The sequence below is a fragment of the Patagioenas fasciata genome, chromosome W, assembly GCF_037038585.1.
Source record: "Patagioenas fasciata isolate bPatFas1 chromosome W, bPatFas1.hap1, whole genome shotgun sequence".
NCBI lineage: Eukaryota > Metazoa > Chordata > Aves > Columbiformes > Columbidae > Patagioenas > Patagioenas fasciata.
In genome coordinates, this window is record NC_092559.1 from 11,268,757 (window position 1) to 11,294,284 (window position 25,528).

Consider the following 25,528-nt stretch of genomic DNA (forward strand, 5'->3'; position numbering starts at 1 on the left):
CTGGATGGCGGTGCGGCCTTCTGGTGTGTCAGTGACTCCTCCCAGCTTGGTGTCATCAGCAAACTTGCTGATAGTACACTCTATTCCCTCCTCCAAATCGTTGATGAATATATTGAATAATACAGGCCCCAGTACTGACCCCTGAGGCACTTCACTAGATACAGGCCTCCAACTAGACTCCACCCCATTGACCATGACTCTCTGGCTTCTTCCCTTCAGCCACTTCACAGTCCACCTCACTACCCGATCATCCAGACTGCACTCCCTCAATTTAGCTGTGAGGATACTGTGGGAGACTGTGTCAAATGCCTTATTCCAGTCAAGGTAGACCACGTCCACCTCTCTGCCATCATCCATCCATCTTGTTAGGTCCTCATAAAAGTCAATGAGGTTGGTCAAGCACAACTTCCCTTTGCTGAAGCCATGTTGACTGCCCCTAATGACCCTATTATCTCTGATATGCTTTGAGATGATACCAAGGATAAGTAGTTCCATCAGTTTCCCAGGGATGGAGGTGAGGTTGACTGGTCTATAGTTACCCAGGTCCTCCTTCTTGCCCTTTTTGAACACTGGAGTGACATCTGCTTTCCTGCAGTCCTCAGGCACCTCTCCTGTTACCCAAGACCTAGCAAAGATGATGGAGAGCGGTCCAGCAATGACCTCAGCCAGCTCCCTCAGCACCCACGGATGCATCCCATCCGGACCCATGGATTTATGGATGTCCAGATTGCATAACTGCTCCCTAACCCAGTCCTCATCAAACGAGGCAAACTCCTCCATTGTCCTGACTTCCTCTGGGGCCTCAGCAGTACGGGGCTCCTCAGGACAGCCTCTGGCAGAGTAGACAGAGACAAAGAAGGCATTCAGTAACTGTGCCTTCTCTGTATCTTCTGTCACCAGGGCACCCACCTCATTCATCAGTTTACCTACATTGGTTCTGGTGTTAGTTTTATCTGCCACGTATTTGAAAAAGCTCTTCCCGTTGTCCTTGACCCCTCTCACAAGGTTTAATTCTAAGGAGGCCTTAGTTTTCCTAGTTGCCTCCCTACACCCTCTGACAACAGCCTTATATTCTCCCCAAGTGGTCAGCCCCTCCTTCCATGATCTATATACTCTTCTCTTCCACTTGAGCATAACTTCATTCAGGCCACGATAGTCTACAGTTAGTCTCCACTTGTCACTAGACTTACGCACTGGCCAAATTGGGCTATTAAAAGGTGAGCGAGTCTTACTGATCACACCCTGGCTTTCCAGTTGACGGATCAGCTTCTGGATAGGAATCAAAGAGTCTCTATTTGTGCGATATTGCCGGTGATGCACCGTCATGGTAGCAATTGGCACCTGTTGGTCGTCAACCATCAGCAGTCCTACAACAGAAAGGTCCTCTGAGAGACCAGGCAAAGTCGACAGCTGTTTCATATTCTCAGTGTCTATGGCTGCTATGCCAAATGCATACTGATACCCTTTTGGGTCCTTAAAATACCCTCTCCTGAGGCAGTCTATTCCAAGGATGCATGGAGCATGTGAGACAGTCACAATGGGATGCTTTTGCCAGTTTTTTCCAGTTAGGCTCATTTCAGCCTCTACAACAGTCAGTTCCTGGGATCCCCCAGTCACTCCAGAAATACTGATGGATTGTGTTCCTTTATAGTTTGAGGGGATTATCGTGCACTGAGCACCAGTGTCCACCAAAGGTTTGTACTCCTTGAGGCGTGTTGTACCAGGCCATTGTATCTGCACAGTCCAATAAACTCTGTTGTTCCTTTCCTCGGCCTGGCTGGACGCAGGACCCCTCTAATGTGTGTTATGCACAGTCTCTGTGTACAAATTAGAGGTTCCTTCAAGAGGATCAGAATCTCTTCTGCTCCTTTTGTAAATTGGATCAGCCATATTCCTAGGAGTTTTTCTGTGGGAGATTTGAGGGATTTTCTTGAGGCTGAGTTGTGGAGGGGTTGCTGTTAGATGGAGATTTGTTACTGAACCAGCCAGGAATTTCAAGGCTGTGAACAGGACCTGCCATGGGAGAGAAGCAACTCTGAAATAACAAGGCCCCAACGTGGTGTAAATCAACAGACCTATTAGCAGTGAGACTCGGGCGCGTGGACAGCCCGTGAACATGGACAATATCCAATCAGCTAATGCATGCTTGGAGTGTGGACGCGTGATCAGGAAATAACGGCATATATAAGGAGGTTTGTCTCTGTAATAAATGGCTTCTCTTGAATTCATATTGGATTGTGTGGAGTCCATGATTTTTCGCCCTTGCATTTTTCCTTTTAACTGATGTACTCATTCCTGAAGTTCTGAGGTAGGCCTTCTATGCCACCTTCTCATGTTTTCTCCCTGCTCACAGAGGAAGAACCTCAGTGAACCTCTTTTTTGGGCTGCCTCTGTCCTCTCTCTTGAGATTGGAAATGCCTTCTCCTAATAGCTGAAATGTGCAAGTGGTGAATGGAACCTGTCTTCTCTGAGTTCTTTGATTTCCTGCAACAGCTTTTCAAACTGGTCATCAGATTTTTCACACAGATTCTCCATGGTCGAGACACAAGCCTGTAGAGAGCCAGCAAGGCTGTCCTCAAAGTCCCAAAGCTGCTTAATCACATCAGAAATGCTTTGTCTGCCTCCAGCTGACCAGATCATTGCTGTGAATGACTTTAGCATATGCAGGTGGTGCGCTTCATACAAACCTGCGCCACAAAGGTCGTGTACGATTGATTCTGTCTGGGTCTGTCCCCTCTTGGCTGTTTGGCTCAAAATAGATGATCTCCCGCACAGCTATTTCTCTCAGGAACTGGATACTTCTCTCCATAGTATTCCATTTCCCTGGTTTACATATACAATCTTTCATAGCTGTCAGGAGTCGGATCCAGAGGGTGGTGGAGATGTTCTCTCTTGAAATTGCCCTATCAAGGGTGGAATCCCTTGACAGAGATCCCAACTGCCTGGATTCCCCACCTTCTAGTTCCATACTCTCAGCTCCGTTATCCCAGCATCAGAGCAACCAGGTTACAACATTCTCTCCTTCATGATGACTAAAATCTTTTCACATATCTCTCAGCTCACTTGGAGAAAAGGATTGAGTCATTTCCTCTCCTCCTTGTGCTGATGACACTGACCCTTGGGTTGGTGTTGGCCCTTTGCCATCATCTGTAGCATGAGTAGTCTTTCTTGTGACTTTCTTACAACTGGCAACTGATGCCGATATGGGCTCACAATCTCTTGATGTATTTCCAGAGTCTAAATGACTGTCACCAACATTGGCATAATTACAGTGGCTGTTGTGGTTACAGCAGTAGCAGTAGCAGTGCACAGTGTTGGGGGGTGCAATAGCTGCGTTGTCGGTCTATGAGGCTGGAGAAGCAACAGTGTCTGCGGTCAGGGAGGTAACGGCCTTGGCGGCTTCGCTCTGTGTAGGAGCTGGAGCTGCCTTGTCAATCTTTGAGGCTGGAGAAGCAGTAGTTGGGGTGGGGTAGTGGGTAATGTAGCTATTATAGCCTTCACTGCCTTGCTCTGTGTAGGAGTTGGAGCTGTTTTAGTTGCCTTCCCCCATTTGGGGCAGACAGCAACCATAACCATGCCTGTTGCTGAGGCTTGAGAAGATGGAACATAAGTCTCAGGAGTTAGAATAGATGCAATCCTCCTATTAAACATCATCTCTCTTATCACTGGCATCAACTGACACACATTCAGCAGACCTGACAATACCAATAAAGTATGGTCAAAGCTCCAAGGATATTCAAAACTCTCAAAAACATCTGTAATCTGTCCTAATGTAAAAGGAAAGGTATAGTTAGTTAGCTTTTCTATAGATTGGCTCATCCAATTGGAAAACACATAGATGTATTTCTCTTTAATCTCTACTGGAGGTTTCTCTAGATATAATAGTGGTTTCTCTAAATACAACAGTGCCAAAACACACAGAAACATCATCATCATCATCCAGTTTCCAGATGTAATAGAATGCACGAACCTAATAGTGAAATATGCTCAGCACAAATAAGGTTCTGCAGAACACATTGTAGAGAGCAGCTGATACAACTTATGTCACAGCATCTTTAAACCAATATAATTCAAACTGCTTTAATACTACTAGATGATGTCCAAAGTACACAGACCTGTATCTCAACCCTATGAGTTGGCACCATGCCAAAAAAATTGAATCTGCATCACAGCAGTAAGAACACCAACATCTCTAAATTTTACCTCTTTTTAGTGCCAAATTTTAGCAGTTTTTGAGCCTCATGTTGGGCACCACAAAAGCCTGTCATGTTTTAACTCGAGCTAGCAATACAACCATGATAGCTGCTCGCTCACCCCCACCCCCCCCACCCCCCCCCCCCAACCAGGGAGTCAAAAGGGAAGGGAGAAACTTGGATTGAGATAAACGCAGTTTAATAAAATAACGAGAGATGCATTCCTGTGCCATCTTCTCTTGGTGTACCTGCTTTAGTAGGTGGGTTGGACTAGATGATCTCCAGAGGTCCCTTTCAACCTTAACCATTCTGTGATTTTGTGATTTACCAGTATAGCCTGTTTCCCATAGTTGTAGCTAACAGAATATGGGCACCAGTTCAAGGAAGCAAACTGATAGATAACCAAGGCAATCTAATTGATACTTCTGGATGTGAACAATGGAGAAACCATGAATGGTGCTGCCTTGAGCATTTAGTAATATAAGACCCATGTTCCAGTAATATATCCTCAGATACTTGTTTTAGACTCAGTGTATGACAATCGCAGAGTTGTACATGTATGGTGTCACTTTGTGATGTTCTGTGGAACAACAGGAACAAAATGATTGCTCCTGCCTAAGAATGAATTATCAGAATTGCAACAGAAATTGAACAATCTGCTAGTCATCACTGGCATGACATTTTAATGCACCATCTGCAACTGGCATATTGCATCTTATGTTACATACTATGATAATTGTAGGATTGTATTCTATTTTATTTTGTTATTAGTATGCTTGTATATCCATATTTAGCACTTATCTCGCCGTGTTGAAAGTGTGTACCATCAGTTGTTACTCAATTACAAACTGTGAAGCCAGACTTCAGTTTAAGCGCTCAAAACTTTCCCCTACCCTCACCCTCAGTGAGGCAAGAGGAGGAACAGTACCTCCTCCACTCACCAAAGCAATGAGTTTGCTAGATGTTTGGTCTATGCCAAACGTATTTGGTGGAGTGCGACTGCTCACTCAACTCCTGCTTAGATTTTGGCTAACGCAGTTCATGCTAAGGCCTGATATATGCTGGGTGAGAGCACCACTTAGGCAGGACAGGTGGCCAGGAAGAGCTGAAGGACCATTAGGCAGCCATTATCATCTGCAAATTGCTGTCTCTTGCAGCCATCATCTTTTTTTCTGGCAGTTTTGTCAGATCCACTAGCTTATTTAAATGGTATAGACCAAACCTCCAAGCTGAAGCATATAAAACATTAGCTTACCCAAAAAGCATTTGAAGCAGATCCAGCAGCAGCTGGACTGCTGATGCTTTCATGCTTCCTGGTATGATACAGGGGATGCCCACATGGTGATGGAGGAGGAAGAATGGGCACTCTCACTCTCGGCTAGGTAGCTATTTCTTTTTTTGCTCATGGGTGTGATGTCTTAGATCTTGAATTTTGGTATAGTTGAATAAGTAATTTGAATCAGTTTTGCTGCTCTATGATTGCCTAGACCTTGGGATTAGTATTATGTGGAGATGCTCACTTGGTTGAACCTTTTGGTTGAAATTTAACTCTCCCGTGAAGAATAAAAAGGAAGATAAATGAGGAATTCAAAGTTTTGGTGGCCAAAGGATGGGAAATTACCAAGATCAAAACAAAGGCTATAGGAACTAGGGGAAAAGTAAAGGTAGCAGGGGAAGATCTTGACCTCTGACTCAAAAAACGCCCCCAACTCAGAAAAGCCCACTATTCACTGAGCATGCATAGAAGAATAAAAGTGGACTGTACCTTTAAACCAAAGAGAGCAAAGTTTAGACCAATGAACTCTGAGTAGGCATAAATATGCAGAAGATGTTAGGAATAGTTAAAAGTTAAAAGTTGAAATGTATAAATACATAGCTCAGCCTACTTCTAGTGTGCTAGCTTTGAGAAAGATTGCCTAGCACCTTTTTCTGTGCAGAACTGTAAATAAAGGAAATACCTTGACCCCATGTATAAATTGGTATCTGCACACCAGGTAACAATCACAGAATCACAGAATCACAGAATGTTAGGGATTGGAAGGGAACTCGAAAGATCATCTGGTCCAATCTCCCTGCCAGAGCAGGAACACCTATTTGAGGTTACACAGGAAGGTGTCCAGGTAGGTTTTGAATGTCTCCAGAGTAGGAGACTCCACAACTCTCCTGGGCAGCCTGTTCCAGTGTTCTGTTACCCTTACTGAGAAGAAGTTTCTTCTCAAATTTAAGTGGAACCTCTTGTGTTCCAGTTTGAACCCATTACCCCTTGTCCTAGCACTGGATGTTGCAGAGAAGAACCTGGCTCCATCCTCGTGACACTCACCCTTTACATATTTATAAACATTAATGAGATCACCCCTCAGTCTCCTCCAAGCTAAAGAGACCCAGCTCCCTCAGCCTTTCCTCATAAGGGAGATGCTCCACTCCCTTAATCATCTTTGTTGCCCTCCACTGGACTCTCTCCAGCAGTTCCCTGTCATTCTTGAACTGAGGGGCCCAGAACTGGACACAATATTCCAGATGTGGACTCACCAGGGCAGAGTAGAGGGGAAGGAGAACCTCTCTGGACCTACTAACCACCCCCCTTCTAATACACCCCAGGAATACATCTAATACATCCCACCTTTTGGGACAACATTTTCTGGTAACCCAGGTGGGACAGTCGTAATGGTTTTGCCTGGACTGTCTTACTGCTTCTGACAGAAGGAGACATGGACCGAGCAGGACTCCAACATGCATTGACCTATTGATCAGGACCTCCACTGGCTCCTCTCCAACCATCGGGCGGTAAGCGACACAATGGTGCAATACATTATAGAGGTATTTTTAAAGAGGTAAGAGAAGGGGAGGGTTAGTAAGTTACATTGGGAAGCAGCCGACATTTGACACAAGATGCATCTAGATGTAGATGCATGACAAAGGGAGAGGCCCTTTGCCAATTGTCAAGGTTTTGATTGCGGGGTGACAATAAAACCGTGGCAGATATATTGTTAACCCCTCTCTCCTCCCACTTCCCTCTTCAGCCCCTCCCTCTCCCCCCTTCCCACTAAGGACAGGTGACTGGGAGGGAAAAAAAGAACAGAGAGAAGAGAGTTGGAAAAGTTAAAGATGTTTTACTAATGCTACTAATAAGAATAGGGAAAATAATACAAAATATACAAAACCAATCTTGAAAGTCTCAGCAACTGCAGGGCCAGCACCCGAAGTCCTGGATTGGACTCTGCAGCCAACTGGAACTGGATTCACTCTGTCACTAGGCTTCAGTTCACAGGGACGACTAGCAAGGTCCTCTCCTAATGTCGACCATAAGGAAAAAGGGCAAGATCCTCGTGATCTCCCACTTTTATATGAAGTATGATGTGAATTGGATGGAATAGTTCAGTTGGTCAGTTTTTTGGTCACCTGTTTCTCGTTGCCCCTCTCACGAGATGTGCATCCATTCTCATCCATTCTTATCAATGACCTAGCATACCATTGCATTGTCTACCAAAACATGTATCTGGCTTTTCAGAAAAATGCAGCTAATATGAAGGCTTTAGTTGGCAGGCAAATTCACTAAAAGAGAAACTTGTTTTTAACAAAACCAGGACACCAACTGAGGGTTGGAGCAGAGGGGTTAAGAATTTCTTTTCAGTACTGATATGGGTTCAGCTACTTCACAGGAAATACCCCCTTGTTCTCACTTGGGATGTATTTTAAAATATTTGAGAAAATTTGGAGGGGACCCCCTAAGCAAGGATAAATTGAAAAGATATTGTAATCAATGGTGGGCTGCTTATAAATTGGAAGATGAAGAAAAATGGCCAGAAAATAGGTCTTTGCAATATAACACAATATTATAATTAATGTTGTTTTGTAGAAAGTTAGAAAAGTGGGATGAAGTACCTTATGTGGAGTTGTTTTTCTCTCTTAGAAATGATTGTGACACTAGAAGGAAATGTGGGTTAGTTGGTTCGAAGCATCGAAATGGAATATATTTGATAAATGAGAAAAAGAAAAAGACAAATTCCTGTTGTAGTGGTTGTGAAATTGGAAAAGGTTGTCAAAAAGAAACTGAGGAGGATGAGCAATTGGTTTGTAGTAACTCCTTGACAAGTGGACACAAGTTCTTCTAGTGAAGAAGAAAATGAAGTTACTAGGTTGAGGCAAAAGTAATTGCAGTTTTTGCAGTGTTGAAATTTGCTGCTTGGTATTGGAATACATTCTTAAAGAAATGTAGTTATGTTGTACATAATTTTAATGCACTTTTCTTGCTTTAAGGTTTTTTTACTACTGACTTATTCCTTGCTGTTTATTTTATATCTATTTTAGATTATGGAAATTATGTTAGACTAAAAGGCAAGTTCAAATAATTTTCTTATTCGAGTTCAAAATGGGTTGTAAAGAAGCAGAGACAACCTGCAAAATCAGCAACACATTTGGCCCAGGAACTGCTAACAAATGTACAGTGCAGTAGTGGTTCAAGAAGTTTTGCAAAGGAGACAAGAGCCTTGAACATGAGGAACATAGTGGCTGGCCATCGGAAATTGACAATGACCAATTGAGAGCAGTCATTGAAGCTGATCCTCTTACAACTACATGAGAAGTTGCTGAAGAATTCAACGTCGACCATTCTATGGTCATTCAGCATTTGAAGCAAATTGGAAAGGTGAAAAAGCTCTAGAAGTAGGTGCCTCATGAACTGACCGATAATAAAAAAAATCATCATTTTGAAGTGTCGTCTTCTCCTATGCAACAACAACAAACCATTTCTCGATTGTATTGTGACACGCGGCGAAAAGTGGATTTTCTATGACAACCGGTGATGACCAGCTCAGTGGTTGGACTGAGAAGAACCTCCAAAGCACTTCCCAAAGCCAAACTTGCACCAAAAAAAGGTCATGGTCACTGTTTGGTGATCTACTGCCAGTCTGATCCACTACAGGTTTCTGAATCCCAGTAAAACCATTCCATCTGAGAAGTATGCTCAGCAAATCAATGAGATGCACTGAAAACTGTAATGCTTGCAGCCAGCATTGGTCAACAGAAAGGGCCTACAACAATGCCCGACTGCATGTCATACAACCAACACTTCAAAAGCTGAATGAATTGGGCTGTGGCTACGAAGTTTTGCCTCATCCGCCATCTTCATCTGACCTCTCACCAACTGACTACCACTTCTTCAGGCATCTTGACAACTTTTTGCAGGGAAAACACTTCCACAAACAGCAGGATGCAGAAAATGCTTTCCAAGAGTTCATCGAAACCCAACACACAGATTTTTATGCTACAGGAATAAACAAACTTATTTCTCATTGACGAAACTATGTTGATTGTAATGTTTCCTATTTTGATTAGTAAAGATGTGTTTGAACCTAGTTATAATGATTTAAAATTCATGGTTCAAAACTGCAATTATTTTGCACCAACCTAATGTTAGCCCTGTTTTGGGAGAACTAGAGGACAACATCCAATATTTCAGGCCCCTCTCAGACAAACTGTTGGGCCTGAAGGAGGGCCAGTGCTTGTACATATCCCCTTTACTACCTCAGATTTGTTAAATTAGAAATAATCAGTTTGACTGTATCGAATTAATCCAGAAGGACTGTAGGGGATGATTAAAACTGTTATATTAACCCATAACCCTAACTGGAGGGGATATCCAGGCCCTAGTAGAATATCTGTTTACTAGTGAAGGAAGACAGATGATGTGAGAAAAAGCAAAGGAAGAGAGTAACCAGTGTCATGGGACAGACCCTGATCAATATCTATGTAGGGAAGAACCACGATAGTTCCCCATTACATCTAGGGGATTGGAAAGACTGAGAACATATCAACACTTGATTTTATATGGGATACAGCATGGAGTGCAATAGCCAAAGAATTTGTCTAAATTATAGGAAGTGAGGCAAGATTTTAATATGAGTCCATTGGCATTTTATGAAAGATTGGGTGAAGTGGCAAAGAAATGGACTGATTTTAATCCAGAAGAGGAAAGCAATCAGAAAATGTTTAACAAGTTAGTTATTGGACAGCCAGTGCCAGACATTAGAAAGAAGTTGCAGAAGGTAGATGACACAAGTGGTATGTCTGTGTCACAACTAATAGTGATTACCTATAAAGTATATAATTAGTGTGATGAGATAGAAATAAAAGAGAAGCAGGTCCAAATGAAGTTGCAAGCTTGCCTGTTTGCTGCTGCCTTGTCAGAAAACCAGGAAAGCAGGAGAAGAGGGAGAGAAAGTTTGCGAGGGAGAGAAAGGGGGAGCGTAGGGGGAAGGAATTGGTATAAAACATCCTTTGGACAAACCCCCCTTGGACCAAATCAGTGTGCATATTGCAAACAGGAAGGGCACTGGAAAAATGAGTGCCCTCATCTTAAGAAAACTCAGGGGAACACTAAAGAGCCCATCGTGATGGCAGAAATAGGATTAGATTGAAGGGGACGGGAGGAATCTATTAAGTCTCCCCAGCTGATCCTCTGGTTCCAGTAAAGCTGGGAAATGATATGATAGATTTTTTTAATAGATAGTAGGGCAACCCACTCTGTAGTAGCAAATTGTAAAGGACAATCAAGTAAAATAAAGGCCCATGTTATTGGTGCAACTGGGAAAAAGACTTTAAGGCCATTCTTACAATTGATGGAATATACAATTGGAAATAAGTAACTTGTGAATTTCTCTATATGCCATAATGTTCCTCACCTTTACTAGGATGTGACATTGTGTGAATTAAATGTAAAATTAGAATCATAAAGTCATAGAATGTCCTGAGTTGGAAGGGACCCACAAGGATCGTTGAGTCCAACTCCTGTCCCTACATATGACAACCCCACAGTTCACACCATGTGTCTGAGGGCATTGTCCAGTCTCTTCTTGAATACTTTCAGGCTTGGAGCTGTGACTACCTCCCTGGGGAGCCTGTTCCAGTTCTCCACCACCCTCTGGGTGAAGAACCTTTTCCTAATGTCTAACCTAAACCTCCCCTGATACATCTTACTGCCATTCCCTCGAGTTCTGTTGTTGATCGCCAGAGAGAAGAGATCAGTCTTCCCTTCCTCCTCCCCTTGTGAGGAAGCTGTAGGCCACAATGAGGTCTCGCCTCAGTCTCCTCTTCTCCAGGCTGAACAAATCAAGTGACTTTAGCTGGTCCTCATAGGGCTTCCCCTCCAAACCCTTCACCAACTTTGTAGCCCTCTTCTGGACACTCCAGTAGCTTTATATTCTTTTTATACTGTGACGCCCAGAACTGCACACAGTACTCCAGGTGAGGCTGCATTAGTGCAGAGCTGAGTGGGACAATCACCTCCCTCAACCAGCTGGCAATACAGTGCTTGATGCACCCCAGGACACGGTTGGCCCTCTTGGCTGCAAGGGCAGACTGTTGGCTCACGTTCAACTTGCCGTCAACCAGAACCCCCAGATCTCTCTCTGCACGGAGCTGCTTTCCAGCATCTCATCCCCCAGTCTGTATGTACAGCCAGGGTTGCCAGGGACACCCAGGTGCAAAATTGGGCACTTGTTCTTGTTGAGCTTCATATGGTTGGTGATTACCCAGTTGTCCAGTTTGTCCAGATCCTTCCGCAGGGCTTCTCGCCCTCAAGAGTGTCGACAGCTCCTCCCAATTTTGTGTCATTGGCAAACTTACTTAGTATTCCTTCAAGTCCTGTGTCCAAGTCATTTATGAAGACATTGAAGAGTACTGGCCCTAAGATGGATCCCTGCAGAAGCCCGCTAGTGACTGGTTGCCGGCCTGACATAACCCTATTTACTAGAACCCTTTGAGCCCAGCCTGTCAGCCAATTTCCCACCCACTGCATCATGTGTTTATTCAGCAGTATGCTGGCCATTTTGTCCAGGAGGATACTGTGAGAGACAGTATCAAAGGCTTTAGTGAAATCCAAAAAGATCACATTGACAGGCTTCCCTTGGTCAACTAGGTGGGTAACCTTGTTGTGGAAAGTAATTAAGTTGGTCAAGCAGGACTTTCCCCTCATGAACCCATGCTGTCTGGGACCAATGACTGTATTGTCATTCAGATGTTTTTCAATAACTCCCAGAATAGTCTTCTCCATGATTTTGCCAGGCACAGAAGTGAGTCTGGCAGGCCTATAGTTGCCAGGGTCATCCCTGTTGCCATTCTTGTAGATTGGGACAACGTTCACCAGCTTCCAGTCACCTGGGACCTATCCGGATTCCCAGGAGCACTGAAAAACCACGGAGAGAGGTCTCAATATATCAACCAGCTCTTTAAGTACTCTTGGATGAATTCCATGAGGCCCCATCGACTTGTAGGGATCTAGCTGGATTAGCAAATCCTGCACAAGTTCCGGATTGACTGGGAGTTTATTGTTCTTACAGCCATGGTTCTCTAGCCCAGGCCTATTGGGCCCCCCCAAGTCCATCATCAGTGTTGAAGACTGAAGCAAAGAAAGCATTAAATGTCTCTGCTTTGTCTGTGTCCCTGTGTGGCAGAATGCAAATCCCCCTCTCTCCCCCCCTCCTCCTTCAGTATGGAGGGAGTAGGCACATCTCCCTCTCTCTGCTACTTGAGGCTAACAGTTTCTTTTGTTTGGCCCAGAGCACCCTGGCCAGGGCCATTAGGAGAAGGGATTGCCGAGGCACCAGTGAGCCGCTGGGCACCTGTGACCAGTGTGGGGGATGTTTGGAGGCTTCAGGGGCACCCCACACATGGTGTGGCGGTGCAGAGAAGCTTCTAGAATGCCTACAGTCAGGTCTGATCAGCCAGTATAAAACGGGACTCTCTCATCGAGACTGGGCCCATTGTCACCGGTCTCTTGGAGTGCGAGCTGAAGATGCTACTGCCGAGAACCCCCCCTCCCCGGGATGGAGACCCCGCTTGCCTTGTCGCCACGTGTGTGAGTAAAACCCCTCGCAGGATTGCGAGTATATAACTTTATTCCATGCACATATGCACGTGTAACTTCCTGTGCTTAATACAAGCACGTATAACTTTATTTCCTCGCACAATCGCAAGTGTATTTATATTCCGTGCACATTTTCACGCGTACTTTAAATTATTTCCTCGCACAATTGTGAGTGTATTATAAATTTATCCTCGCACAATCGCGAGTGTATTTTCCTCCCGTGCTTCCACATAAGCACGTGTAGTATTCCGTGCACATTCGCACGTGTAAGTAAATTAACCCTCGCAGAATTGCGAGTGTATTATAAATTTACCCTCGCGGAATCGCGAGCGTACGCTTTACCTGTATCTCTTTAAGAATAAGACCGCACCGTGTTCAGGCAAGTGTGTACTCCTCTGGGACTCGGGGTGGTTCCGGCATTGTTTTGGGTGAAGCCACGTGCATGCACTCTGTGGACCGCCTGTTGTACTAGTTGCTGCCCCTTAATAATTTTCCTCAACTGATACCCGAACCTCTATTTAAGTCACTTTTGGAGTGCTAAAACCCTGTTTCTCACCGGTTTAATAAAAGTTGTTTTGGACCCTGTTGTCCCTTAAATTAGCCTCGGGGTGCCTCCGTGACACCCTGTTAATAAGGTGACCATACTCACCAAGTAATGGACCAATGTTATTTCCAGTTTGCCTTTTGCCATTAATATATTTGAAAAAGGTCTTTTTATTGTCCTTCACAGTACTGGCCAGCTTCAATTCTAAATGAGCTTTGGCCACATGAATTTCTTCCCTACAGTGTGAGCAGCATCTCTGTAGTACTCCCATGACACATGACCTTGCTTCCACTGACCATATACTTTCTTCTTTTGCCGCAGTTCAAGAAGAAGAGCCCTGCTCAACCAAGCTGGCTTTTTGCCTCCCCTTCTAGATTTTTGGCATTTTGCCTGATCCTGTGCTTTTAGTAGGTGGTATTTAAAAAGCGACCAACACTGACGGACCTCAGCAAATTCAAAAGCTTCTTCCCAGCTGTCGAGGGTTAAGATTGTGGGGTGACAATAAAACCCTTGCAGATGTATTGTTAACCTCCTCTCCCCCCCACTTCCCCTTTTTGCCCCTCCCTCTCCCCCCTTCCCACTAAGGACAGGCGATCGGGAGGGAAAGAAGGACAGAGAGAAGAGAGTTGGAAAAATTAAAGATGTTTTACTAATGCTACTAATAAGAATAGAGAAAATAATACAAAATATACAAAACCAATCTTGAAAGTCTCAGCAACTGCAGAACCAGCACCCAAAGTCCTGGATTAGACTCTGTAGCCGACCTGGAGCTGGATTCAGCCTCTCACTAGGCCTCAGTTTGCAGGGACAACTAGCAAGGTCCTCTCCTAATGTCGGCTATAAGCAGAAGGGAAAAGGAAAAAAGGGAAAAGGGACGAGATCCTCGTGATCTCCCACTTTTATATGAAGTATTCACGTGAATGGAATGTTATACTCAGTTGGTCAGTTTCTTGGTCACCGGTTTCTCATTGTCCCTCTCGCGAGATGTCCATCCGTACTTATCAATAAGTTTGCATTCCATTGCCATGTTTACCAAAACATGTATCTGGTTCTCCAGGAAAATGCAGCTAATATGAAGGCTTTAGCTGACAGGCAAATTCACTAAAAGAGAAACTTGTTTTTTAACAAAACCAGGAGACCAGGGGACCTTAATAAGTAGTTTTCTGAGCAACCAGAATTCTCCTCATATCTAAAGTTTAGTCTTGGTGTCAGTTTTCCTCCTGTTGCCAAGGCAGCCACCAATTGCCACTTCTCCCACAAGACCCTCTCTGTTATCAAGTAGCAAATCTAGGAAGGCATCTTTCCTGGTCTATTCCCTTAGTACCTGCACCAACAAGTTATCAACCAGATGCTTTAGGAATCTTCTGGACCTGTTGGTGCCAGCTGTATGATATTCCCAGTTGACATCTGGTAAGTTGAAGTCCCCCATAAGGACAAGGGAAGATGTCTTGGGGGCTTCACTTAGTTCCTTAAAGAATAACTCATCAGTGTTGTCATCCCAGCTGGGAGGCCTATAGTAGGCTCCCACAACAACATCTGCTTTATTTGTCTGTCCCTTAATCCTTACCCAGAGGCTCTCAACTTTACCACTGACAACTGCTAGCTCTATGCATTCCAGCCCCTCCGCTACACACAATGCCACCCCCCCGCCTCTCCTACCCTGCCTATCCCTTCTGAATAACCTGTAACCATCCATCATGGCACACCAGTCACAGGACTCATCCCACCAGGTTTCACTGATGCCAATTATATCATATCCCTGGGACCAGGCCAAGGCTTCTAGTTCATCTTACTTTTTCCTCATGCTGCAAGCATTATTGTAGAAGCATTTCAAGTGTGGTTGATTGTGCCCTTCACCTCGTGGCGCAGTCTGAGGAATCTCACTGTCACGCACCTCCTCGAGCTTTGGTGTGCCGTCCCATTCCTCATCACTGACTGGCCTGGTACTGCCCACTTCCCCCTTCCAATCTGGTTTAAAGCCCTATCGATCATCCTTGCTAGCCCCTGAACCTACATCTTTTTCCCCTTCTGCGAGAGGTGCATCCCATCAGATGTCAAAAGACCTGACGAAGAAGAGACCATCCCATGATTGAAGAACCCAAAGTTCCACCGATGACACCAGTCACGGAACCATGTGTTGATTAGTTGGGCCTGCCTGTTCTATTTTGTATTCCTGACTGCTACTGAAAGAATGGAAGAAAAAAACACCTGAGCCATCGACCAACTGCCCTAAAACTCTGAAATCCCTTTTGATCGCCTTAAGATTTCTTTTTCCTACCTCTTCTCTGCCAAAATTAAGGACCAATAGTAACATCTCTTATCCTGGCCCCAGGGAGGCAGCAGACTTCCCTGTGGGTTGGGTCAGATAGGCATATTGGGCCCTCTGTTCTCTTCAGAAGGGAGTCCCCTATGACAACTACCCTTCTTTTTGTCTTCACATGTGTGGTTTTTATGGGTTTCTGCTGGGGACATGCTATGCATCCCACTGACTGTGGAGGAAAAAGTGCATGCCCCTGGAAATCAGCAGCAACCCTGCAAACCACCCTGTTGAAAACTATTTTAGCTCTGTTAGAAGGACCAGCACCCATTGCCCCCTCCTGCAGAACAGAATCCCTGGAGGTGATTCCTGAGCCTGTACACTTCCGACCTATCGTAAAGGGAGCTGAGGGGGTGCTGAAATCTTTAGCTTTGGCCATTAAGACAAACTTAAACAGTACTACTTTCCAAGAGTATGCTAGCAGATTTACCACTATACTCCCCATAGGATAAAAACCAGGGGAGAACCTCAACTAAAGTAAATGTAATAGAAAAGAGACAGCCTGTCTCCATGCAAAAGACAAAAACAAAAGGGGGAAATTGGGAAATGCTCTCAGTTACTGCTGAGTGTAAGAGATTATGGAAAATGTGCTTAGATAAGGGGCTTGCTCTGAGTCAGTTAAATGGGCTGCCAACTCCTGTTCTAGGGAAACTGGCTGGGTTTTCCTCATTAACTTCTCTTGATAGCTATGGGGTCTGTGTCAGGAGATGGGGGTGACGCTGTAAGATTTTAAGAGATAATGAGCCAGAAGAAGCAAGGGAAGTGAGCTCAGGCTATACCCAAATCTATCAGCAGTAAATCTAGACCATGCATATGCAGGAAACTAGGGTGGAGCTCGATTCAGTGGAGGTAATGGCAGCTGCTACTCCCCCTGCTAAGGATCCCAGTCCCTAGATGATGGTTGCAGTTAATAACTGCTACCTAACAACATTCCTCATTGACACAGGAGCCCAAATATTGATGGTAGATAAGGACACTTACAAAGGATAGCCTCCGTTTAGCTAGCAGTTAGTTTCTATTGTAGACGTCAACGGGGAAAATCACTACTCACCCACTGGTCAGGGATAAACTAATACTGTCTAATGGACAGACAGTCTGCCCAACCTTGCTTTTAGGTTCCCATAATATATTGGTGTGCTGGTTTGACTGAAATCAAGTTAATTTTCTTCATGCAGTTAGAAATTTTTCTTTTTCTTAGCTAGCATGGTCATGCTCTATGCAATTCCTCACAAACTCTGTTTGTGCCAAGCAGTCAGTCCCAGGAAGAGAGCACCCTGGTCCCAAACAGCTGATCCCAGGGAGAGAGAGAAAAGACCAAAGAGGCAGAAAGGTCTAGAGGCTGACTGTAAAAAAAGCAGAATGGCAAAAGGACAAACTAAAGGAACTCCTGAATGGAACTCAACCAAAATGGAACAGAACTGGAAGAGGTCTCCCCAGCTGGAAAACCTGACTCTCATTAAATACATACCATGACGCTAATGGCATGGAATATTCTCATTGATCAGCCTGGATGTCAGTCAAAGTCTGTCCCATCTATGCCTCCCTTCTTAGCTGCCTCATACCTGCAGACAGAAATCCCAGAAAGACCTTGGTCTCTCAGAAAACGGCTAACAGTAAGTTCTTAAATTCTCTTTGTTCCAACTCAAAACCACTGGAAAGTTACTTGAAGAAAAACATTAATTCTGTCCCAAAGTGTTCGTTATCTTATTATTCTCAAACTAAATCCAAACAACAACCTGTAGACACAGGCCTGGCTGCACCCTGCCCCAATGACACTCTTGCCTTCTCCCCAGGGCTCAAGGATTACCAGTTCCCACAGGATGAGTCTGTGGTGCCCTCAAACCCCTTCCTGGAGGAGGAGGAGGACTTGAAGAAAGATTCTCACCTGGCAGACCAGGTGACAACTGCTCATGGTGGTCACCTCCCAACGCAGCCTTTGTAGGTCATTTCCCCTGCTTGAACCTTCTGTCCTAACCTGGGCACGAAGCACAGCTCAGTGCTCACTGCAAAAATCTCTTTCTGGCAAAGCAAAGTTCTGACTGGGGCTGTGGAACAGCTCCATCAGGGCCTGCTTGGATCGAAGTTTCCCATAGACTCTCCCTGCCAGTCTCAGGCTCTTCCTAATTCAGCCAGAGAGACCTTCTCCCCAGTATATCCAGCATGTGATTGGCTCTTGCTCATTGCATGTGTTTCCCAAAGGGAATGCTGCCTCCAGAACCTGTCCTTCACACACAAGAAACAGGTGTGGGGTCATTTCTGCTGGGATCTTTTATTAACCCAAAGTGCTGTATGGAGCAGAGCCTCATCCTGCTGCAACCCTTTACCCCCCCTTCTTGCTCCTCAGACCTGTATAACATCAGTAACACTTGTGGGAAGGTGGGGTTCTGCATCTTTAAAACTGTGTATAAGATCAAAGAGGATATTATTGGGACCTTTTAACTTCTCAGAAGGAGACATCCCATGTCTGCAGGTCAGTGCTGGTTTTGGAGTCATTGTGGAGAGAGGCAGGGGTTTTGGGTGGGGGAGTGAGAGAAGGAATTGAGGTGGCACTGGGCTGCTGTAGGGTTTCTAGTGGGACCCAGCTGAGGTCTGTTGAGTATTGATAAGGATCATGGCTGAAAACATTGTGACAAAACTAGTTCAGCCAGAAGACACATTCAGAGCACCGGGAACTGCGATCTACACATCAACAATGAGCTAACGAGCCACAGATCAGGCTGGCTGACTGACCAGAGATGGAGGATGTACTGGAGGGCACATAGCCCCATCTCCTGATATGCTCGGCTCGGCAAACAAAGGGGAAAAGTTGAGACCCTTTTAACGTGGCCCAGGACTTGTCCAGACTTGTCCCTCTTTCGCAATCACCACTTTTCCCCCCACCCAGACTTTCCTCTACTCTGGGAGCTATAAAAAGCTCACCTAAAACAGCACAGTTGAGGGAATACCAGTCTCATCTAAGGGCCTGTCAGTCTCATCGAGGGAAGACCAGCCTACCAGTCTCACCAAAGGAAATACTAGCTCGGCCTCATCGGGAGAATACCAGCACCCTGAGGACCCTCACTCTGAACCAGATATTGGAGGATGCTGCGCTCCTGACCCCAGCATCCTTGCCATGGAACACCGAAGCTACACATCATTGTACAAGTCCTGTCATCCACACTGTGGGGCCGTAAGAGACTGGATCCCTCACTCTTTTCTTTCTTCCTTTCTCTCTGCTCTTTCCTTCTCTCCTCCTTTTTTCTATACCCCCATTTCTTTGTCTCTCCTTCCATATATATATATATTACTCTCTTTCTCTCTCCCTTATACCTTAGTTTTCCTTCCTTCTCTACCACTCTCTTTCCCTTTTGAACATATAAGGATAACACCATCTTTAAGCTCTGCTCTTGATTTCTGGTTAAATTTCATATTATAGCTACTGATGGTTGCCAATACACCGCTCATAGTAGGATTTTTGCTGTTAATGTGTTGATAAGTTCTGTTATACTTTTGCCAAGTCACCATTCGCTGTAACCAATATTCCAACAAGTACTTTTAGTAAAACTCACAATTGAATTGGACCCCAGAGGTCATTCACTTCACATAACTGCGCAGAATTAACCCAGAGTTAACTCACACCTGGTCTCATCTCTTGAGTCAGGGCGTGTGTCACATCTAGAGTTAACTCATCCCTCATCCCATCTGTTGGGACAGGTCAAGGTCCCCTTGGGGGATGAGGTGGGGAATAACCTCAGTTCTGAGCTCATTTGGGAAATGGAGGCCCCAAGGCTTTGGCCAGGGCTGTGTGAGTGTGTGAGAGTGAGCATCCTGCTGATTGCCCTGCAGTTCTCCATTAGCCTGCAGACAGAGGAGAGCATCCAGGAGGAGTTCCAGCACCAGCAGGGTCAACCCATCTCCTTCAGCATGCCCGCCCGCCATCAGGAGGTCTGCCTGCACATGTCCCAGAGCAGCTTCAGCTTGCCCATTCTGCTCAGCTCTACCCATGGATTCACCAACAGGGAAGGGACCTGACCCTGCTGGTTTCTGTAGGAGGATGGCAATTTCCCCAGTCCTGCCTTCACTGCCCTGCAGGGCTGGGTTGTGTGGGAGGGAGCTGGCCTGTGTGAGTAGGCTTATTTTCTTGTCCCTTTACCAGGACAGCCAGCACAAGACAGCTTCTGTCCCTGTCCCTTGTGGTGTTGGCTGCTGACCCTCCTTTAGCCCACAGTGTCCCTGAAGTGGCAGCTGTACTTTGAGTTTGTGACCTCTGGGAGCCAGTTGGAGGCCATCCTCTGGACTGGGGGGAACAAGTTAAAGTGGACACTTTCAGCTGGGACTTACCCATCATAGTCCTTCCCACCAATCCCATCCTGGCTTCCTATGTATCTCAGTTCTGCACCAACTCCATCGCCATCTGAAGTGAGGAGAGCTGGTAAGGGCCTGTGGTGCTTCAAGCATCTAGTGGGAATGTCAGGCAGGACTGTCGTTGGCATGCTGTGGGGTGTTCACCTCAGCGTCCCCCTGGGTTCATCTGCAATGCCCAGGTGGGCACCAGGTGAGTCTGTCCTGCCTCGTGGGAAAGATGTCTCATGTGCACAGCCCAGTACTCCTGTTACCCTTGCCCAGAGGAGGCTCCTGGCAGGCCAGCCTTGCATTGCTGGCACATGCTGGTGTTATGGATGCAGCCACATGCTGCGGCAGCACGATAGTGATGATCCAAAACTGAGGAGCACTGAGTTCCCCGGGCTGTTCTCTGTCTGTGCTCCTGGGTATGAAGGCATCCTGCTGGTCTTGGGATCCTTGGGGAGCTGGAGTGAATGCATGCTGTGCATTCAGGAGCTAGAATGGAGATCTCCCCACTCAACAGTTAGCTCCCCATTTCTACCAAACCTTTCAAAGAGTTTTCCCCTTTGCATGGAAATCTAATAAACATCTGAATGTGCAAAACTCAGCCTTACAAAGATCTGTATTCCTACACCGTTCCTGGTGCTGGACGCAGCCTGCCCTGCACGACAGTCGCAGGCTGGAGACCTCCTATTTGTTTAAAAACTTTATTGCAAGAACAGAAACATCTACACAAAGCTCTGCACAACACAGTCCTGGAACCGGCTGGGGCAGGCTGCAGCGATTGAGAATGACACACGCAGACACACACACGCACACAGAGTTCTTGTTAGCAGCGAGAGCAGAGCAGAGTTGAGTAGAGCTCCCTTTAATTAATTCTTTCTCAATTTATATTTTACAGCTACAGATCTGGACCAAGAGGTCAAACAGGATGTTTTTTTCAAAAAATGTTATTCCAGACACACCACACTCGTCTTGTGACTGTTTTCAGTCACATTCTTTCACACACATTCCTTGGGCAGTTTTCCAGCTCGGCCTCTCACTCTCATGCATTCTTTGAGTGGTCTTCCAGCCCGGCCTCTCACTCTCATAAGCACACAGTCATCCTGTATAACCTGTCCAAGACCGCTTTGTATTTTGACTGATTGCTGTGATTTAATCATGTTAGTATTAGTCTTCCTTGATCATCCAGATGTCTGGAGTTGTTAATCATGTTAGTATTGATCTTTTATCATCCAGGTGGCTGGAGCTGTATGTTCTGCCGCTCCCACACAGGCTGCCAGCATGGCTGGCTCCACTCTGGTGCATGCAGATTGCTTCAGCTCCCTGAACCCTAGCAGGGCACCTGGCTCCCCACCCCACTCTCCTGCAGCTGAGATAGGGCAGCTGGCATGGATGAGGCTGAGCTCCTCCTGGGGACACATTCTAGTGGTTCCCCCTGCTCGCCTGGCACTCTGCTGCCTGCCCCGGGCTGGCTCCATTGCAGTGCTGCCCAGGGCTATTTTGCAGTGCCAGGGACCCCCTTCAGCCCCAGGATCACGGCTGGCATTGTGAAAGCAAACACCATAAATCCAAGGAAGTGCTGTGATTGCTGTTTTAGGCACTGGGCAGCTTGGCTCCAGCTCCTCACAAGTGCTTTATTTTCATGGAATCATAGAATCATTTTGGTTGGAAGACAACCTCAAGATCATCGAGTCCAACTGTTAACCTAACACTGTCACTCAACCATGTCCCTAAGAACCTCATCTACACATCTTTTAAACACCTCCAGGGATGATGATTCAACCACGTCCCTGGGCAGCCTGTTTGAATGTCTGACAACCCTTTCCGTAAAGAAATTTTTTCTCATATCCAATCTGAACCTCCCCTGGCACAACTTGAGGCCATTTCCTCTCATCCTGTCGTTTGCTACTTAGGGGAAGAGACCAACACACTCCATGCTACAACCTCCTTTCAGGTAGTTGTAGAGAGTGATAAGATCTCCCCTCGGCCTTCTTTTCTCCAGGCTAAACAACCTCAGTTCCCTCAGCTGCTCCTCATAAGACTTGTGCTCCAGACTTCTCTCTAAACAGAAAAAAAAACCCCAACCCCAACATATAGCTAGGCTGACTTCCCTGGTGCTGCCTCAGGCCCCAGGGAGGCTATGGGATGTGGGCACGTATCCTTGCCCAGCACCTTGAAGATACTTCAGCCCCAGAGCCCCCAGGACACTGGGTCAGAGTGCGGGCAGTGTACAGGTAGCATGCAAGCAGCATGCAGGCAGATGACAGCTCTGAGCCATGTCCGCTCACCTGTACTCACCACTCACCAGAACAACTGGACCCTGGGGAGAGCTGAGCAGGGAACTCAGAGAGAGCTGTGCAACCAGGAGCCAGGAAGGGGGACAGGATGGGACAAAGTGCTACTCAGGGAGTGACACCATCCTGCTTCCCACAGCTGGTAAGTCAGATGGGATAGCTTCTGGAGGCTGGAAGTACAGGTGGGATCAGAGCCAACCCCACCTTGACTAAGCAATGAGGTTGTTGGTCTAAAGAGGGGACAACGAAGAGGGGACATGATCAAAACCCTGATGTCACCTTATTCTGCAGGCTGGCTGCCCACTGGATAAAGTTTAGTGCCACCAGAGGAGCATGGGCTGGGAGGAGTGCTGGCATGCCTTGTGTCTCCCACGAGTGTCCCTGAACTTGGCACCCACACCCCAATCCTCCTCACAGGGGAGAGCCATTTCCACCCCATGGATTGGACACAACGTTTTTTGCAGGGGCTCTACAAGCCTGGGTTGGATGGTGTCTGTGGGTCCCCAGCTGTTGGACATGCTCTTTCCACCCCACGCTGAGTGCCTTCTTCCCACTGCTGGTGGCAGGCAGGGCTCCACAGCCTGGGCAACCCCATGCCATGGCTCCCTTGCCCTTTTGCCCTCCCTTGCCCTCCTTTGCACAGTCTCATCCTCCCATGCTTGCCCCCATGCTCTATCCCTCTCCATCATCCTTTGGCACTCTCCTGGGCCATTTATCCCAGCTGTGGCTGCTCCGTGTCAGGCCATGTTTTTGTGCCAGTGGGTTAACCATGCATCTCCGCTGCCCTCAGTGCTGGCAGAGTGCTTCTACACACCCTGGTACCCCAACACCCCAGGTACCCCAGCATCCTAAGTGTACTGCTGCCTGTGGCTCTGCCCAGGCTCCCCTCAAGGTAAATGTGATGAGAGGGCATGGGTTGTTTAGAAAAACAGGCCTTGGCACTTGTTGGCCATCTGTCCTGATTTTGTTAAAAACAAGACCAGTTCTCTTTTAGTGAATTTTCCTTTCAGCTAAGTTCTTCTAAGTAACTGCACTTTCCTGAAGTTAGCTGCACATTTTTTCTCAGACACTGTGCTCGGAGCTGATAAGATGACCAATGGAATGGTGAAGAAGCTCATGTTTAGATTTATTGCTATGACAGCCAAGAAGACTGATAAGATGCCACACATCCCATAATTGAGAGAGGCGTGTTTACAGGAGAGGTGGACAGGACAGGTGACTAAAACTGACCGAGTATTCCTTCCCATATACATCATACATCCTATATAAGAGGGAGATCATGAGGATCTCGGTCTCTTTGACCATGGACAGCATCTAAAGAGGACCCTGCCTGTCTGCCTGCGACCTTAGGCCCGAGACCCTGCATCCCTGAATCCAGTTCCGGTTTGCTGTGAAGTCCCATCCATGACTTCTGGGTGCCTGCCCTGCAACTGCTGAAGCCATGCCAGCTCCGCCCACTGCTCTACCCCGGGACATTCAAGTTTGGTTTTGTATATTTTATATCAAAAAAATCACCCTGACTTCCAGGAGGAGAGCCACGTGCAGAGCTTGAAGGACTTGCTTAGATGGCAGGAGACCCAGATGCAAGAAGTTTTAAAAAGCTATGAAAAGATTAGATGGCAGTGCTGGTAAAACTTCACAGTTAACAGCATATAAAAAGGTGTCAGATGCAATTAAGGATGGGTTGGAGGCAATTGGCAGGGAATATGAAAAATGGGGAAAACAGGAACAGGAGGGGGTGGAACTGGACCTCACTCTCAAGGAGCTCCAAATAAAAATGGAGCGAATACAAACATGGGCAAAGAAATGTGTAGAAGATGGGATGTGGTCAATAAGGGAAGCAGATGAATATTTGAGAGCGTGATATGGAAAAGGGCTAGAGACTGGGTCAGCAGATCGGTTCGCGAATATGCTTCGACTCACTGATCCACAGGGAAACACAAGGGAATTGTATAGCAGTGACAGTAATGATAATTTGGGTGCTACCCCTGTGCATCAGGGTAGAGATATTCCTCGACATCACTCTCATAATGCAGGGCAACAGTGGCAAGGGGTAATCAGGGATGCAACCATTGAAGGGATTATGTTACCTGGCAGTATTACAGCAATGCCAGTGCACATAGATAACAGAGGACAAAGGCAGTGGTCACCCTTCGATCGGAAAATGGTTAAGCAATTGCAAAGTGCAGTTATGCAATATGGTATGGATAATAAGCATGTGATGCAGCTAATCAATTCATTTTTCAAGGGGCAAGTACTAACTCAAACAGATATTAGGGCATTGATGGAGTTATTGCTTCCTCCAGCGGGGTATCTGCTGTTCTTGGACAAGTGGCAGGGGAAGGTGGAATTGGCAGCATTAGAAAATGTTCATTTACCAGCTGATGATCCATTACGATTAGCTAGCATGGACCAATTATTGGGTCGTGGACAATATGCGGATGGTGCTACTCAGGCAGCACTTCATCCAAGGATTTTGCAGCAAACGCAAGGGCTTGCCCTGGCGGCAGTGAAAGAATTACCAAATATAGGTAACCCTGTGCCACCCTATTCTACAATAAAGCAGGATCCTGGGTGTGGCAGGATGCAAACCCCCCTCTCTCCCCCTCCCTCCTTCATCATGGAAGGAGTAGACACATCTCCCTCTCTCTCTGCTACAGCTTCTTTTGTTTGGTCCCAGAGCACCCTGGCCAGGGCCGTTAGGAGAAGGGAGTGCCGAGGCACCAGGGAGCTGCTGGGCGCCCGCGGCCAGTGTGGGAGATGTTTAGAGGATTCAGGGGCACCCCCACAGCCAGGGTGGGGGTGCAGAGAAGCTTCTGGAATGCCTACAGTCAGATCTGATCAGCCAATAAAAAAAACAGGACTCTCGTTGAGACTCCGCCCATTGTCGTGAGTCTCTTGGAGCATGAGCGAGATGCTGCCACCGAGAGCCCACCCTCCCCGGGATGGAGACTCCGTTTGCCTTGCCGCCACGGGTGTGAGTAAAACTTC